Source organism: Pecten maximus, chromosome 1 (assembly GCF_902652985.1).
Source record: "Pecten maximus chromosome 1, xPecMax1.1, whole genome shotgun sequence".
In the NCBI taxonomy this organism is placed as follows: domain Eukaryota; kingdom Metazoa; phylum Mollusca; class Bivalvia; order Pectinida; family Pectinidae; genus Pecten; species Pecten maximus.
The window spans coordinates 47,208,895-47,227,191 of NC_047015.1; the positions used below are offsets into that span (position 1 = coordinate 47,208,895).

Sequence of the window (18,297 nt, forward strand, 5' to 3'; positions counted from 1 at the left end):
TTGTGTTTTTAATCATTATGATGATACATCTTTTTTGCTGAATCTCAAGTACCTGGTATACATTTATGGTATTATTCCGACTGAGCTATAGAGAAAACTTACTCTTGCCTCGGCAAGTTCTTTACAATAAAAAGACACTGCTCCAGGAAAGAGCTCGTTGTTAGGGTTTATCTAGATGGACAGCAATGTTTCCATTATTTCCCGGATCTCTTCATCACATTAAGTTTAACATCAGTCATAATTAATGCCTTCGCTATGGATAGAATGGATTTACCAGTCTAATTCTCTGCGGCATACGGCCAAGAGAAATTCGGCTTGAAGCCGCTATTGGATTCTGATATACCACTAACACCTTGACCAGCCAGAGTGACATTCCGTAACTGTCAGCTTGAAGCGGCTATTGGATTCTGATATACCACTAACACCTTGACCAGCCAGAGTGACATTTAGTCTATATTGTACACGTATGATTTAATGAGATATCCCTTTATCCGGATAGTTTGCACGCCCAGAGCGTCATAATGTGTAGGTGTGTTATATCAAATCGTCGTTTCATCACGCAAAACTCGGATCAGGAAATTTTTGTTTAATATCGGAAACTAATCCTTTATTCCATTGGAAAAATCATGATATTTGAATTTCCTGTCGTAGTTGTACTTTATTGAATGCATGTAATGTGTACAATTTGCATACATGTTTGTATATACCTTGCGATCAGAGAATTCGTATAATCTAACAGAGAATTTGTAACTATGTCCACGTCAGGGTTATCGGACCGGCCATCACTATTACACTGAAACCTTCTTTTATAATAAAGTGGATTTGGCGCAGTGGTAAATGCTGCGGGTATTTCTAGCTAGGCGATTAGGTGCCGTAGGTTGTAAGTTCAAGGCCCGGACAGTACATGATTTGGGAATCTCTAAATTTAACGTTAAGCATTAATCATTTGAAGCAGCAGTAACATTTCAGTTGAAATAATTCGGTATTTATAAGTCTGACCAGTGATCTGACACATTGGACAGTCATTAAACTACACCTCGGGCATTCCTTTTTCAATCACCGCATCGGTTTAGTGACCCCAGAGAGGCATGGTCTGTGCGCCAATCTTGTGTGATTATTTTTCCAGTTCGATAGACACATACATTCTACGCAGATAGATTTAGTCAGCTACACGTTATCAGAAGCATTATATATGATAGATAAATCGATGTGACAATTCTAATGATGCTAACTGTTACAGCAGTCCTGTTGCAATGGACGTGACGGGCCCTAGTAGCCACCACTATTCTTGAATTTATATATTATATATCTTCATTTAAAAACATTTGACCAGATACACTGCGAAGAAAGTGCTATCATTTGTGATGTTGTTATTTTATACAAGATACTGTGATCTAGTAATATCAATAAAACTGATAAATGGCGACATTTTGTAGTAAGATGTTCAGCATATTTTTCTGCCATGTATTAATATCATAAAAGGTAAGACTCTGTGAAGTAGTGATAGTTTAGATATAGAGGTTTTACTATGTAACTGTTAAGCGGCGACCATTTTACTATTTGACGTTCGTTTGAAATCCAATATTGAAATCAATTGAATCGTTTGGTTATTGCAGCTCCAATCCATATTTTGACATTTTAAATTTCCTCCCCAGCCTCTCAGGTAACATCACTTTAGGCTTTTAGCATAGTTGATGAGTTCTAGAAGGACGAAACAACTGTGTGATATCCATAGCATCACTGATGGGCTCTAGAAGGACGAAACAACTGTGTGATATCCATAGCATCACTGATGGGTTCTAGAAGGACGAACCAGCTGGGTGATGTCCCTATCATCACTGATGCGTTCTAGGACGAAACAACTGTGTGATATCCCTAGCATCACTGATGAGTTCTAGAAGTACGAAACAGATGTATGATTTTCATAGCATCACTGACGAGTTCTAGATGGACGAAACAGCTGTATGATGTCCCGATCATCACTGACAAGTTCTAGAAGGAAGAAAACGACTGTATGATGTCCCTGATATCAATGACGAGTCAATGTAGGACGGAGACGACTGTTTGATGTCCATAGCAACACTGGCAAGTCCTAGTAGGACGAAACAGATGTATGATGTCCATAGCATCACAGATCAGTTTCAAAAGGAAGAAAACGACTGTATGATGTCCCTAATATCAATGACGTGTCCATGTATTACGGAAACGACTGTATGATGTCCCTAGTATCACTGACGGGTTTTAGAAGGGCGAAAGCAATTGTATGATGCAACTGAACTCATTGTTGCCTCTACTATATATTACAATTCGCATCGAAGGCAGCTACACTTATATGTTTTGTACCCATTTATTGAATACTCGTTATTGAGTAATACGTTTGGAAGTTTGGTAGCAATACGCTTCCGTAGGGATGTGCTTACTGGCCCCAATTTCATCAACTTTCCTTTAATTAATGAAGTTCCTTGCTTTGAAGATTCCATAGGAAAAGCATTACAAAATTTAAGGTAATTCCCTGACCTAAGATTTTTCCTCAATTTCATTAATGTTTCCATGAGAAAAATTTAAGGTAAATGATTCATTCCTTTGAGTAAGGGAACGTTGATTAAAACCAGGACCAAATTGTGTACGTCAAATTATAAAGTGGTACACTGGGTAATTTTGATACGGCGCACCTAGCTAGGTTATTGCACTATTACGATATCTTGTATAATCTAAATAAGTGGTATATAAGTTTAATAGCATACATTCATATCTCGGTATATTGTTGAACTCGTATTGTTTTATTACCCCCAAATCTTGTACCTAACTGATAAGCAGCGGCTACAATATTGTGAAATATTTATCAATTATGGACCTTTGTTGAGGTCAGTATGATGTTATATCAGCGTGATAGAAATTATTAACCGAGGGCGAATATCACTTAATATTAACGAAAATCAAATTTAATTTTAATGCTATATTGGTGCAGTTTTACCCGTTTTTCATTGTTTCCTTTGGCTATTAAACTTATTAGGAAATGTATCAATATTCTGACAAATATATCACAATACACAAAGGAGTTTATTTTTCAACAAAGAATAACAAAATTAAAAACAAACCAATAAAATACGTGACTGAATGTATGCGCATTGAAACTGTATGGCGTAACCCAAGTCATGTTATACCAAAATTAATTGTTGTGGAACTGTTCAAAAGGTCTGAATTTATATGAATATATCCACACTCGCATGGCTCAAGAAGACATACAACGTATTCATTCGAATACTTGCTGTGATGACTATGCAAAACGATTTCTTTGTATAAAATATTATGACATCCTTACCGAAACTGAAACTAGTATTGACATTGGCTGTAAGGAGATGAATGATGTAAGTTTACATTGCGTAATCCACATACAATGTATCTCTTACTGTTTTATTACCTTTAAATGCTATGTAGCATTTGTGTGTCTTTGACCAATCCTGTGATTCAAGCGTTGCCACTTCGATGGGCCTTCTGATGAATCATATTTGGCTATCGCCGATACCTTTTTTTATCATATGTTCATCAACAGGTGCACGTTTTAGTATTTGGTACATATGTAATTCGTGTGGTCCTCTGTACGGAAAACTAGATTTTTAAGAGTACAATCATCCTTAATACGGAAAGTTACTCATTCTGACCATAATGGAATAAGTTGTGCTATTCTAAAAGCTGCTAGAATTACTTTGGGTTTTTTTTCTGGAATGGATTCTAATCAAAGGGAAGGGTACAGTAATTGTTATCACAAAGTGTCATTAGCCCTCCAATCACGAGCCAATATCATTGTTCCCAAGAGTAGGTATGTTTTAACGGGTTATCTAATCAACTCATTCAATTATTTCCTTAAAATCCTCAACCACTTACGTTCATACTAAAGGTTATGCAACTGTTGATTTACAATTAAAAATTGATCATGAAATCCGTTGCTTAGCCCTCCAGAAGAGAATACATGCTTGCTTAGTATTTTAATTCAGCAAGGATCTTTAATTATGTTTAGAGAAATTGTTAATTTAATCTAAACGTTAATATACAGCTTAACCGTTGATGATGTGTGAAAAATATGCTTCAAGCAGAAAGTACTGTAAACGTATATATTTTGGCGGATTTAAATTTTAGCGCATTACCAACTTTATTATATTAGCGCAATGATGAATTGGCGCACCCATATTCTTTGCTGTAGAAAAGTAAATATGTATAATTTAGCACAATCAGAAATAGCGCAATGCTTCCAGCGCGGATATTGCTGAAATAGAATCATCGCTAAAATACATTGTAAGTAAGATTACAGTATAAATAAACTATTTCAAATCCATTTACTGACACTGTACAGTAATATTAAATCAGGGATTTTACAGTTCTTCTATTGACGGGCGTTTCACTGCGTTACATGTATACACGTACTACCATCCTTGATGATGTCCTACGTTCCCGTCTTGTGAATTACACACGTACTTTACTAAACGTATACCAACAAGGATTAATTACTGCAGAGTAATGCATTTCAAAACATTTATCTCTGAATAATACCATTTTTTTTGACAATATTGCTATGGTCTTGTGAATTATTGGATGAGTGTAGTATGTTTGAATTAACGTGAAGCATTTCGTATCATTTATTCTTTTGTGCAAATTTTAACTTCCTTGATTATGAAATTTCTGGTAGACTAACCGTAAAATAAATTTGCTTTAAAACATAAATAACATCGACCTGCCATCCTCAATAGTCTGTTTCACTTCAAAATGTTGAATAGCATATGCTGCCAGTGATCAATAGAAATTATTCTTAACTACATATTTTTAACATAAAATGATATCTTGTGATATTTTGATTTATTTATTACTTTTTTTTTCTTCATTTTTTGATTAATTTATTAGTTTAGTTAATTTAAACATATTTCATTTGAAAATATTCAAAAGGAATTGGACATAAGTTGTGCAACTTATAAACGTCCTTTTCCATAAACATGTATACAATGGTATCTTCAAACTGCAGCATATGTGATATAATATAAATACATGTATAAAAAACAAAAATAAAACAAAAACCATTAATATATAAGACGACAATACGCAATTTCATTTGCCATACCAGTACCAACATCAAATTTATTAAAATCTATTGATCAATGAACATGACTTAGTTAATAAAGTGAATATCATATTCAACAACATAGGCATATACTGTAAGAAGTCAAATATTGGTATATTAGTAAAGTTAGCAGTATATAATAATCGCATATTATATTAATGGTTCAGTTTCCTGGTGGCCTGATCAATCGTGTCAAGGGCTCAGCTTCTGTGTTGGTCATATCAACTCTTGCCACTTCCACTGAGTCATCAGCACGATTGACCACGCTCCACACTGATTAAACCAATTACTAAGCATATATCGCATCATAATATATACATGTATATTATATATAGTCGTGAACTAAAAAGCATATGTTTTCAATATATTTCTAAGTATATCAGAACCATGAAGTGTGTTTAGGTGACAGTACATAACATCCGCAATTTAAATTTAACATCAAATACTAATATAACATCCATCCATGTAAATAAGTTTGATGAATATGGATGAGTTATTACATCATATTATTTGTGTGTTACTTTATTTTCTAAGATTAGAATTTATCCAAAATCAATGCAATAAAAAATCATTGATATAAATTATCACAACAATTCTAAGACAATACAGCTTTTAATTAAGATAATAATTCACTTTGTACTCAAATGGTAGGAAGAATCCTAAAACAACGCATTCCTCAGAATATTGAAATTAATAAAAAAAAATAATAAAAAAAAAGATTGAAGGTAAACACAGAGATACACGCTTGTGTTATATAGTCCAATGTACAAACGACCAAATGCTTTATCATAGTTACATAAAATAACTGTGAACGTTTCCTAATATATCTTATCGGTTGGTCATTTGGCGTGATTTTGTTTTTCGTTAGAGGTATCAGCTTATATGGAAACATCTGAGACTCTGTCAAGTTTAATAAATACGTGAACCAATAATTCTAAACAAATTCTTTAAGCATCCATACTCAGAATCAGTCTTGGTGTCGTAGAAAGCTTGGTTTGAGCTTTGTTTAAGGTTAAAATAATTTTATTGCTCAAAGAAATAGAGAAGAAAACACAATGAGCTGCCCTCACGCAGGAGGGGATCCATTCGACAAACCGAGCACTCATATCCTAGAGATGCATGAAATAGTCTATATAATACTGTATCGTTTAGAATGGACATACAGTTTACCTCTCAAATGCAGTATATATTCCCGACAATGTATTAGCTGACGAGGATACCTCACCTTACCTTATTGCTTTCCTCTTCCTGAAGTGAGAGGTAATTCTATTATCGGTAATATTTAATTCTTCTAATTTTCCGATAATAAACAGATGAACCTATTAAATAGAACACAGAAAACATGCACATACCATTATACATAACATAACTATCTATAGTATAGTATGTGCTCTAGTACATACACGTGAAGGAGAAATAGGGGGTTCAGGGAAAGGGTGAGGAGGGGGTGGGTAGCACCAGTAAAATTTACATAAATTATACATAATGTAAGGCTACATGTAACTTGTGGCTGTTTCCAGTTGACTATCAAGGGGAATTCGTAGATTAGGATATTATGGTAGTGTAATTATAAGTTAAGTCAAATGGCTAGTCAAGTAAACCAATGTATTTGTATCATTCTCTGTCAAATTTTTAAGATTCAGTCAGACCTTTTCTTCTTAATAGATATTTCTGTGTTTGATAATTATCCCTGATTGTATGAACTAGAGCTCCTAAATGAAGAGAATTATGAAGACATCTGCTTCTATATATATATATATTGTTGAACAGTTCATTATTAACTCTGGCATTTGCACAAGTTGGATTTAATATTCAAAATATGTAAGAAGTTATATTCAAAGACAATGGAATAGTTAGTATATTTAATAGTATTTAAAAGCTTTTCAGTAGTTTTTGAACTTCTTGACATTCCCATATACTGTGAATAAGTGTTTCTCTTTCTTTAAAACATAGTATACATCAAGGTGTTGGGAAAAGATGTGCTTTAAAATGCACGCTGTTTGTTGTTAATATAAAATGATTCACACGAAACTGGAACCATATTAATTTTGTGTTTTTAGTTACCTGGAACGGTAATGAAAATATATTTCCCGTGTTTTGCTATCAAATTCTGCTACATCAGGTCCCCACTTTATTATTCCTGTTGGGACCAGTTTATTTTTAATAAAAATATTATACATGTACATATCCTTTACCCCTTTTGAATTAAAAAAAATCAATATTTGTGGGTTTTTACGGTAATAATACTTTGTAATTTGGAGCAGTGCTTTTCTCAATGAATTTTCTAACAGGTGTCAACAAGCCATGATATTGAAGAAAGTTAGCATTAACATGATACTTCTGAACAATTTTTTGAAAAGTTAAAACAGTTTTTTTTAGCGTCATTCAAAAGATTGCCTAAAATTACTACTCCTTTCTTATTCCAGTCTCTATAGAAGATATATCGATTTCCTACTTTAAATTCATGATTATACCAGAGGTGATTTTACTAACTGCAGTACGTGTTCCCCTTTTGTTGAATTTAGCCTTCTCCATAAAGCAAATACATCTTTCCAAAACTGGTTCTTGAAATTGTTCACACATTTGCATAAGTAATCATCTCCACAATTAAATCAATGTCAACATATGTTTTAAGGGCATCTGCCATTTACAGAAGGTGTTTATTAATCGTCTGAACCAAAATAACTTCAAGGAATCAATGAAATCTCTAATGTTTACCATTTTAAACCCCTTTTTTTCATCGATTTTTATAACAACGTCTCTTTTGATTTTATCAGATTTACTGTTATTACTCTTCCATAGGAAATTATAAAGTTGTGTGTTTAACTTGTTCATAAAATTCAAATGTGTTAATGATTCCTTTGAGCTTTACTAAATTCTTGTCATAATTAAGTTTGGGAATTTTATGTAGATCAACATCAAATTATATTCCAAGAAGTGTAAATTGTGTTGAGCCCCACTTTAGATGTAAATTTGGTAAGTAAGTATCTTGACTATATTTTTGACATCCGATCCAAATTACTTTTATTTACGCTTTTTAAGATTGGTTTAAGCTTATTATTGACACTTTTTTGTCATTTCTTTAAGGCGTAATAGTTATATCTCCATGCATGGTGACATACCAGCTGCGCATTGAATAATAAGTTTTTCTAATAATTATTTTAAACCTTAGCTGCGATGGCGAAAGACTTTTTGATGAAGCAGAAGACGTTAACACTGTCTGAACATCTGGTCTATCATGGATCTTCATGCAAATCTATATTTTGTTCATATTTTGAACCGATTTAGAGTTAGACTTACGATTTCTTTTAAGATGACTGTTTTTGAGTTAATGGTGGCAAAATGATACCATATAAAGATGCTGTAAGTTGTTAACACGTGTGCTCGGCCCAACGCCTTTTCCATTTCCCGTCAATACGGTTCCACTAATGGAAAGGCTATCATAAAGATAACGGATAAAAATATGTGTAAGGGGAGACTGTGCTTTTTGCTGCAATGTATGCCCAGGGCCATCTGCAGACATGGATGGTATTGATTTGCATTCAAGGTCGACGTCTGACAATCATAAACATGTATCGGGTGTTATTAGCTCCACACAAAACACATGAACAGATTCACGGGTTGTTTTGTGAGAGTTAAAGCCGTACACGACTGTCAAAAAGAATTTCAAGAAGTAAGTCGGATTCATGAATGGGATGCACAAACATGTTTTCTGTTCTTCTTGGAGGTTGGTTTTATATTGTCAAACGACCTATCAACAGCTGGGGTCATTTAAAGACTTCTCCCCTGTGTGTGAGAAGCATGCGCGTGGTGAATTTACGTGTGGCTTAAGAGGCTGCGGTATGTTCGTGTTTGTCTCCTTGTGATAGCGCAGAACTGATGCTGACTTTATGTTGCTACCTCATTGAAGCAAATTGGCGAAGACACCCAGCAGTACAACCCATCCGGTCACAATATACTGACAACGGGTGAACTTTTCGTCCCAATCCCAGAAATGCTGAGCACTAAGCAGGAAAGCAACTTCAATTTGAATAGATTTTTTTGAAGTAAAATCATTTAATAAAAGAGAATTATAGCTAAAGCTACGGAAGTGCAGAAAATAATTCAAATACTTTTTAATTAACATTTATTCCCCCTTGATATTTCTTTAAATTGTACCTTAGAGAACATTGTTGATCTACATGACATACTTTAACAATTGCGCGTAAAACTATTAAATAAATCTACCTTGTTTCTTACAGATAATTAAACATTATATAAGTTACACGAATATACGCCAACTCATTAAAGTAATATAATGAGCACACATTCAATGTTAGAAAGCAATATTATTTTTAGCCATCAACGTCCAACTTGAACCATTTAGCCAAACATAGCATAACGTGGTTCCTGGACGCTATCGGAATAGAAAGGGTTCAACAATGCTTCCCTTCATTGTACTCGGGATTTTTTTTTAAAATCTGGGCACGCTACCTACCCGTGTTGGTTTGTGTTTCTCGGGAAGCTGAGGAACGGGCCGGTCTGTGCTAGGGTGGTTGTGTCTTTGGGCAAGACACGTTACCCTGATTGCTCTAAATGACATGCGACAGGCCTCCCGCATGTTGTGTAGTGATGTAGTTATAGGGAGACGCCGCCTCAAAATGACACTGGAGGTTCACTGGGAGATCAACCAAGCACACAAACAAACAAGCGCCTCATTCCCTAACTCGAACGATTTAGGAAAGACTCCAAGCGAATGACATCTTTAAACACGATTTACTGCCCTGCAGGTAGGGCGTAAGAATTGTACCTGCTGCCCCCATTGCATGATCGTAAGAGGCGACTAAATTTGGGATCTTATCTTTTCTCTTCTTTCTTAACAACTTTCTTCTTCCTAATGTCTCCATTGACAATGCCTCACTTTTGGCCATTAGCTGAACGTTCGCCCCACGCACGGGAGGCCGTCCTTAAATGACCTTAGCTGTTAATAGGACGTTAAACAAAATAAACCAAACCAAACCAAATTAAACACGATTTTAGTAATAGATACAGTATATGAAAAATAACGATTTACACTGCACCATACAGCTGTTTCGTCCGTCTAGGTGTCGATAGTGATCCAAAAGGAAAGTCGTGAAAAATTGAAATAGGTTTTAGCAAGCACAACCCAGAATACCGAAATTAAAATGAAAACGTCACTCTAACTCAAAATCGAGGGTAAAATATGAACAAATCATCAATATATCTTCATGAAGATCATTGAAAAGATATAACGATTATAAGACCAGGTGATATGGAAGGTAAGCGTCTTCGGCTTGAATGACCACATCCGCCATAAAAATCTAGATTAAATCCGCGTCACATTCGTAATGAGAACAAGGTTGGTGACAGTGGCACCAATAGCTTTATCATTAAGAACACGACTGACTTAGTATCGCATCAGGAAATAGTATATATCCAAATGAGAGCATGATGTCGGTAATACAGGAAAGATAAATAAATTGTTTGGGATTTAACCCGGGGGTAGATCCACTCGGTTAAACAGAATTTTTTACGCGTGATGTTAAGGTGACATGTACGATATTCCTCACACAAATGACTATTAAAACATATTTAGATTAAGTCTAAACTGTATGATGAATCAACTCGGCCTTACTTCAATTACTATACACAAGACCCAATGAAATACTGTATCTAGGTATATTTACAATCAAGTCGACAAGTCAACTATGCTTTACTTAAAGTATATTAGTTCTTTATTTAGTATTGAGATTTCCAGCTGATCAGAAAAGAAATCACAAAAAACTATATGTTTGCCATGGCATTTCATATTTTTAATAGTTTACACACAGAAAAATAGTACAAGAAACCGTAATATCTTCGGTATTAATACATATACATGTATATATATTCTAACAGGCTAACTATACATAAGATGATCTAATGAACATTGAGGTGTTAGAAATGTGCTATCTGACAAATGATGAATCGATTAGTCAAAATGTTTTATCGTATCTGGCAATAGATGTATTTCGATAGTTCATGGGCCCCCTCATCTTGACTCAGAATTCGTCCACTGCAACGTATCCAGGTGGCTACCTTGAACAGGCCACTCTGTATCATTGAAGTCATTAAACCAATAAGGATATTGATATTGTGAACGTTTTTTTACATACATGTACATGTAAAGTAGTTGTTATTTCCATGTATCGTACCGGAGACGGAGGACAAATACTCGTGAGCTAACGTGAATTCTTCTCCTGATAGACGGTATTAAATCGATTTTATAGCCACTTCAACACTTGTAGAGCACGAATATGACAATGACCGCCAATCCTGTAACGTCAATTAGTTATCAATATATATATATATAGAATAAAGTTATTTTATCACATACTGAACGAGGAAGGTCAGATGTCCTACAAAGTTTGAGGTAACCCACTGCTTATTTGGTAAAGAACATGCGCGATAACGCCTGGCCAGAGGTTTGGAAAAGGCCGCTCTTAGAAAATATCTATTAGATTTTAGAGGGAAATACACCTGAAGAGCTTGCTCTCAAAGCATGTTGAAAGCGCTAGTGTGAATTTCTGGTTTGTGTTTTTTATTATTATTACTATATATATATATATCATATACATGTATATGGATGCGTGTTTAATTATATATCAAACGTTACACTGTAGGATTGAAGTGGGAAGTTCAAAGCCTATGAACTTACCATCGCCATAAAAGAAAGCTATTCAAGATTCTCGTGTCATAGATAAAGACACATTGTATTGACGCTGTTCAGACCATCTGACTTGATAGAATCAATAAGCTAGTCCGGAATGTATTAATCATATCACGTGGATGAATTACTGTATCAATTATTCAAGATAATGAATTACGTTGTATTCAGACATTCCTGAAATCAGTGTTATGCCAATGGACAACAGTATGTGGTCAGTCTACAACGTCAATTACCCACAAAGGGATCTTGTCGTCTGCGTGCCTTACATCCAAAATAGGATTAGTCGACAAGGCTGAGCTCTTCAGCCTCTCTGATTCGTTATCTATAAAATGTATTTCTCGGACCAGGAGTAATCTGCAATGTTATCAGGAAGAAAAGGAACGGATAAGAGTGTTTCCCATCTTATTCGCTTTAAAAATCATTTAACCTTTTGTACGTCACAACGATTCTCGGACACAGTTCTGGAATACATATTTACACTAATTAAACATGTCCGTGCGTCATACGTATATATTCATATCAGCTGGTATTTTAAAGCTCATCCATGATTGTAATAATTGGAATTATTATTTTGAAACCCTTTACAACACACTTTGTTAGATGGAAAATATCCACCTTAAAACAAACTCAAATTCAGATCTAACTAAAACGACAGCAAAATAAAAAAAAATATGGCCTGTAGTATGTGTTCTGGAAGTATGTTTGTCTTCTAATGTATCGACGACATTGCCCATATTAATACATGTAGTCGTATGGGAATATTAAAAAAAAATGTAACGTTCTCAAGCAGAGAAACTTGGTATTGACAATGAAACTATGAGACTGTAAAGGAACAAATATTCAATAGGGCATATAGACCCTGTATCAAACCTGCCTGCCCTCTAAGTATAATATCTTATTTACTGGGCAAAGCAACAATACCACAATGTATGCTCATACTTTACTTGCCGGAAACTTTGTTTTGACCACGTGACGTCATCGACACTAAGGTAGTATTCTAACACGTCTGGAGACATTTAATTCTGATAACAGATAACACACTAGTAAAGTAATCAATCACTTTTGATGGATTGTTATTATGTGGTTTAAAGAGTTCCGGAAATGAATGTTTTGAAATAGGACGTTCGAGTAGTGGAAAACACCGTTTCTAATTTTAGATCGGCGACATGGTGCCCAAGTGAAAGAAATTAAATTTATTGTATTAAATGATTTGTGATCAGCATACTATTATGTTGTTTGTTCGGTAATTATACATAGTAATTATACCGACAAGTTTTGATATGTGTAACGTATATTTGAAGTTACCCTCTAAATGAAACTAAATTGATTTACTCGACATCAGTGGAGAATGTCTGATCATTAGTTGCATTGATACCTGATTACGACTTGTTCACCTACCTTTACGTAGATCATTTCCTCGTTATTACGAGTTCCCGTCGTCAGACACATCCCACTGTATCGATGGCAATGTTGTAGATTCTGACTGACAGATCGGCTGGCCGCCATGGCAACGGATCAGGTTGTCGCGAGAGACTTCGTATAATAGTCCAGGACTTTAGCCGGATTTAGTCCAATCATTGGGAAAGGAAGTAGCGACGATTACTAGTGACCACTGTGAGTTTGAAAACAGACATTACTGAACGGAATGACATTATCGTCTCTTGGTCATTTCTTCGATAATCCACTGACATTAATCAAATTGTGTTTTGTTTCAGCTGCATACATCCGACAAACCATACCCAAACGAGATCGATACGGGTTCGGTATAGACGATATTGGACTTGTAACGGGCACGTAAAGCCCGGCAACATCTCACTGAGGGTTAACATGTAACACCTTCTGTTGTAACGGGTTCCAGTATTTCAGATTGTCTGAAAGAGATTGTTTTAATAGAGAGATTCCAACAAATGCTTTTAGCTAAATCAAGCGTTGTGGCATTCTGTCATGTTTTATTGTCAGAAACAGTTCCGGCGTGTGACTTATGTGTTCCATGCTTCCTCCCAGCTCTAGAAGGGGTTAGCTAATGCACAACCCGTAGACAGTATCAAATACCGAATCGTACAGGTTGCTGGTTCCGCCATTGGCTTGATGTCTCCGGCTTGTGCCTTTCACATTCCTGTACACGCTTTATGCACGATTTGTGGACCGCTGTGTGAAAGGTGAAGGGCCGCTACGAGGAGACACGATATGCCGTGTGGTGTCGTTTATGCCGTGTGGCGTTATGCATTGTTTCCATATATAACATATACTTATTGCGAATATATTGTTTTATACGTATATAAAACGTATGCCAAAACATGCAGTGACAGTCGTCGTTGGGGTGAAACCTAGCAATAGTTAGAGTCACGAAGGCGAAAAGATCGTAACCAGGCCTGCATTTGCCCTGCGTTGGGCATATTTTTGACTTCAATATAAAAGAGTCCTTTGTTGTCTTGACCGCCTCCGTCCAACTACACTGTAGTAGCTAGTATAGACATGCATTGCATACAGTACAGTATGTGTGTGTTTCAAAATGAAAATAATAAGGGTGCCAATTTGTGCAATTCTGTGGCCCCTCAGTCATAAGCATGTTTTTAGCATGAAGATACTTTATTTAGGTCAGCCGCATAGTGTATGCTGTTCAAATTATCAGATTTTTTATATTGTGGGCTCATAGGCATTCCGGGGTCAAAGGTCAGATAATGAACATACAATTCAATTTTGGGGTAGAAATAATATTTTTTGCAATTTCTGCTAAAGAATCAGTTGAAAAAATTAACTTGAAAAAGTAGGCCACAGTGACCAAGTTTAGCATCTATTTTGATATCAAATACTTTAAACAAAAATACTGAAAACTTTCATTTATCAGCCCTATTAAATAACTTGGCTACAATGCTGCTAATCAGTGTATGTGGAGCATGGTCTGAATTTGTTTACAATACCATGTTCAAGTTACACTGTTTGCGTTCATCTAGATCTTGCTTGGTAAGTTAAACTTCTTCTTCTCTCTGAAATATGAACCAGACCAGGTGATAATTTAGTTTGGCAGCTATACTTAGTCAAACTAATTCTTCATTTATGTTGAAAAGTCATGAGTACACCTCTTAACAAAAAATAGACAAGAAAATTCTTCTTTTTCTTTGTTGTTGTTGCTGTTAGTGTATTTGTTATTGAATATAAAATAATAATCAAATAATTCAATTAATTTCCTTTTTTTTATGATTTCATTAAGGGTTTTCAGAATTATTTTTCCAGCTCCAAGAAAGCATTTGGTATTTTGCGGGTTATTCTTTTATTAAAGTTCACATATCATTTGATAGTAAAATTATCATTAAATACATTCAAGCATTAACTTTCACATGGAAAACAGCTGAGATTAAATTAATTATCGGCATATCTGAAATAATTAGAAAGGAAGTCATTAATTTCAGCCGACCATTAAACTGTAATACAGAGGGATCTTACGTCATCTTAACAGCAGCTGAAGTCTTCAAAGAGAAATGAATCGGTAACTGATAAAATGTTTCCTGTTCCGACTATTCCCTGGGCCGTCAGTAGGAATTTTAGTGACCAGCTTTGGATTCAAATACCAAAATGGTTTAGATTATGTCTTTTCTTGTTATTCATATTTAAATTTAGCGTTTAAGATAACTTACTCGAAATATAAAGGTTAAATCATACGACAAGCCGATTAAATACAAAATGTACAGTTTAAAATCCCAAATATTAACCTTCGACCAATTTAATATTTTTGAATCAATATCATTTGTCATATTCGCCCTTGACCAATCAAAAATCTTAAATGCATATCACATGTCATGTTAGTCCTCGTCCAATCAAAAATCTTAAATATCATATTACATATCATATTAGCCCTCATCCAATCAAAAATCTTTAATATCTATCACATGTCATATTAGTCCTCGTCCAATCAAAAATCTTAAATATCATATTACATATCATATTAGCCCTCATCCAATCAAAAATCTTTAATATCTATCACATGTCATATTAGTCCTCGTCCAATCAAAAATCTTAAATATCATATTACATATCATATTAGCCCTCATCCAATCAAAAATCTTTAATATCTATCACATGTCATATTAGTCCTCATCCAATCAAAAATCTTAAATACTGTACCTTTCACATGTCATAGTCCTCGACCAGCCACATATTTTAAAATCCTTGTCACATGTCACATTAGCCCTTCGACCAATCAAATATTAGCCTTCGACAAATGTTATGTTTTTAAATCCCTATCACATGTGACATCTGAGTAAGTTTCTGGTCGACCTATTAATAACCAATGTTCTGTCGGCGTTAGACGTTTGAATTGCCCTCAGACATCTAAGAATCCATATCACTGACCTTATTCAAAGCGTTATCCCGTATTGACAATCGTTAATTGTTAAATGGTGCTGATGTGTATACCGAAATCTGACACCACACTACGTCAATGGTTGAATATTCAGAAAAAAATGATCTTTTTTCTTCAAAAACCCTATTCCAAAAAAGATTCTTATAGTTATTCATTTATGTTAATGCTTATGTTACAATTTTCTGTCGTCGCAGGGCCTCGGAAGTGGGAGTTACTTCCCTTGCATCAATAATTGTACCAATTTGTTGATGTGATCATGGAAAGCCAGTAAACCATAATGACACCCATTGACTTTTATACTGGAATATTCAGACCATATGGAGTCTCGGGTTGAATTGTCCTTGTGTCGCGACAGATGTGATTTTCTTCTGATAAAATGTTTATTCTTTCGTCAAATATTTACCCTGGAAAGCAGTTTGCAGACTGACAGGCCACTCCACATTCATTATCTTGTTACTTGACTGATTTAGATACCTTGGCGACCAGGCTATAGTATTTCAATACAAGGCTCCAGTTAACACTGGATTTCAAGTCTGGCTGGAATATGACACTACTGAGAGAAGGCCTTGAAAGATAAAAACACGACGAGGCAACATGACATGAATCACACAAACAATAAAAGAACTTTTTTTTTTCTGCTGACAATTGTTATATCGACACGTGAACACACCTCTGCAATTAGCCCCGAATTTCGTCCGGCCCTGACAACATGTCTGGTGCAGGCCCTACATCCTACACCAGACATGGTGTCAGGGCCAGAGGAAACTCGGGCTACTATGCCATATTATTAAAATTCGAGATGTTTTAGTTTTCGTCGTATGGTGAATATGTTTACCAGTAGGATTATCCCTTGTTTACCGTTGCATAATTTCCAGTCAACATAAATGCAATATTATGGATTGGAAAATGTTTATTTTTGCATCTACCGGGAAGACTAGAATTCCTTTTGTAGGCAATGTTGTTTAAAATGGTTTAATATAGCATGGACGCATCACGCTTCATCTTCAATTCAACATCTTTTTCGATTTCTTTCGCCATCTTCATCTTCATTTCAGTTTCATTAGATAAATCTACAAAAGGATCTGATGACAGTCATCAAAAGATTCCATTGTTCTTTTGGTATTGTTATCATGAAATAAGATAGCTTACTCTTTGGTTACGGGCCGTGTGAAAAAAAATTGCCATTTTGGTACTTTAAATGACCCACGTTCCAACGTACTAATTCCCTGATGTAGAGTTTGTTTGTTTGCTTGTTTTATTAACCAATGAACATACCCTGGGTCTCCTTGTAGTAGTTGGTGACTAACTCACTAAACAACATACGAGAGGTCCGTCGCATGCCATCCAGAGCAATTAGAGTAAAGAGTTTTACCCAAGGACACAACTACACATTACACACCGGCCGGTTCCTCAGCTTCCCATTGATTTGATGGCGTTAGGTACTGCTTCGATGACACGGTGTTATCACTTTCTAAAGATCATTTGATATCGACAGGGTAGCTGCGGCGTTTGGATACTAGAAAGAGTGTAAAATTATTTTAACAGGTAAATACACGTAAGTCTTGCGTTATTTTTTGTACTTCTGTTCATGCTGTCACAATGGGTTTTTATCTTCCATTTTGTTTTGAAAATGTAGCATATAAACAATTCATAAGGTCTCATACCCATTGTCAGCTGAATCCTAGCCGGAGTTTCCTCTAGCCCTGACACCATCCTACACCAGACATGGTGTCAGAGTCAGAGGAAACTCGGGCTAGCTGAATCCTTTTCGTGAAGTAACCGTTCAAGTTCCGACTTCGGCACTACGTAAAAATCTGGTGTATCTTGAGTACACTTGTGATGAATTTTTCATCGGCAAATTGGCAAACAATGGCCGCCTTTCCACCTAAAATATACTATACGATAACTGAGTAATGACGCAGATAGGTACCATGTCCATTAAGATAATATCGCAAAAACAAATTTTAATGCGTATACCTGTTTGGGATAAAATGGACGGAAATAAGAGATTAAAATTAGATATCGCGTGAAAAAAAGATTAAGACGAGGATTAATCATTATGGGAAAGAAAACGGTGATATAGAGGACGGTGAGACACAATAAGTTGTCAGAAGTTGT

General features: G+C 35.3%; 1 protein-coding gene across 1 annotated transcript in view; it reads right to left on the reverse strand.

Annotated features, from left to right (window-relative positions):
* LOC117335944 (NACHT domain- and WD repeat-containing protein 1-like) overlaps positions 1-13,612 on the reverse strand; it is a 58,567-nt gene extending 44,955 nt beyond the window's left edge. Inside the window, exon 1 of the mRNA XM_033896240.1 lies at positions 13,218-13,612. The gene's annotated coding sequence lies outside the window, so the exon portion shown is untranslated. The remainder of the gene's footprint in view (positions 1-13,217) is intronic.
* Between the last annotated feature and the right edge of the window lie 4,685 nt (positions 13,613-18,297).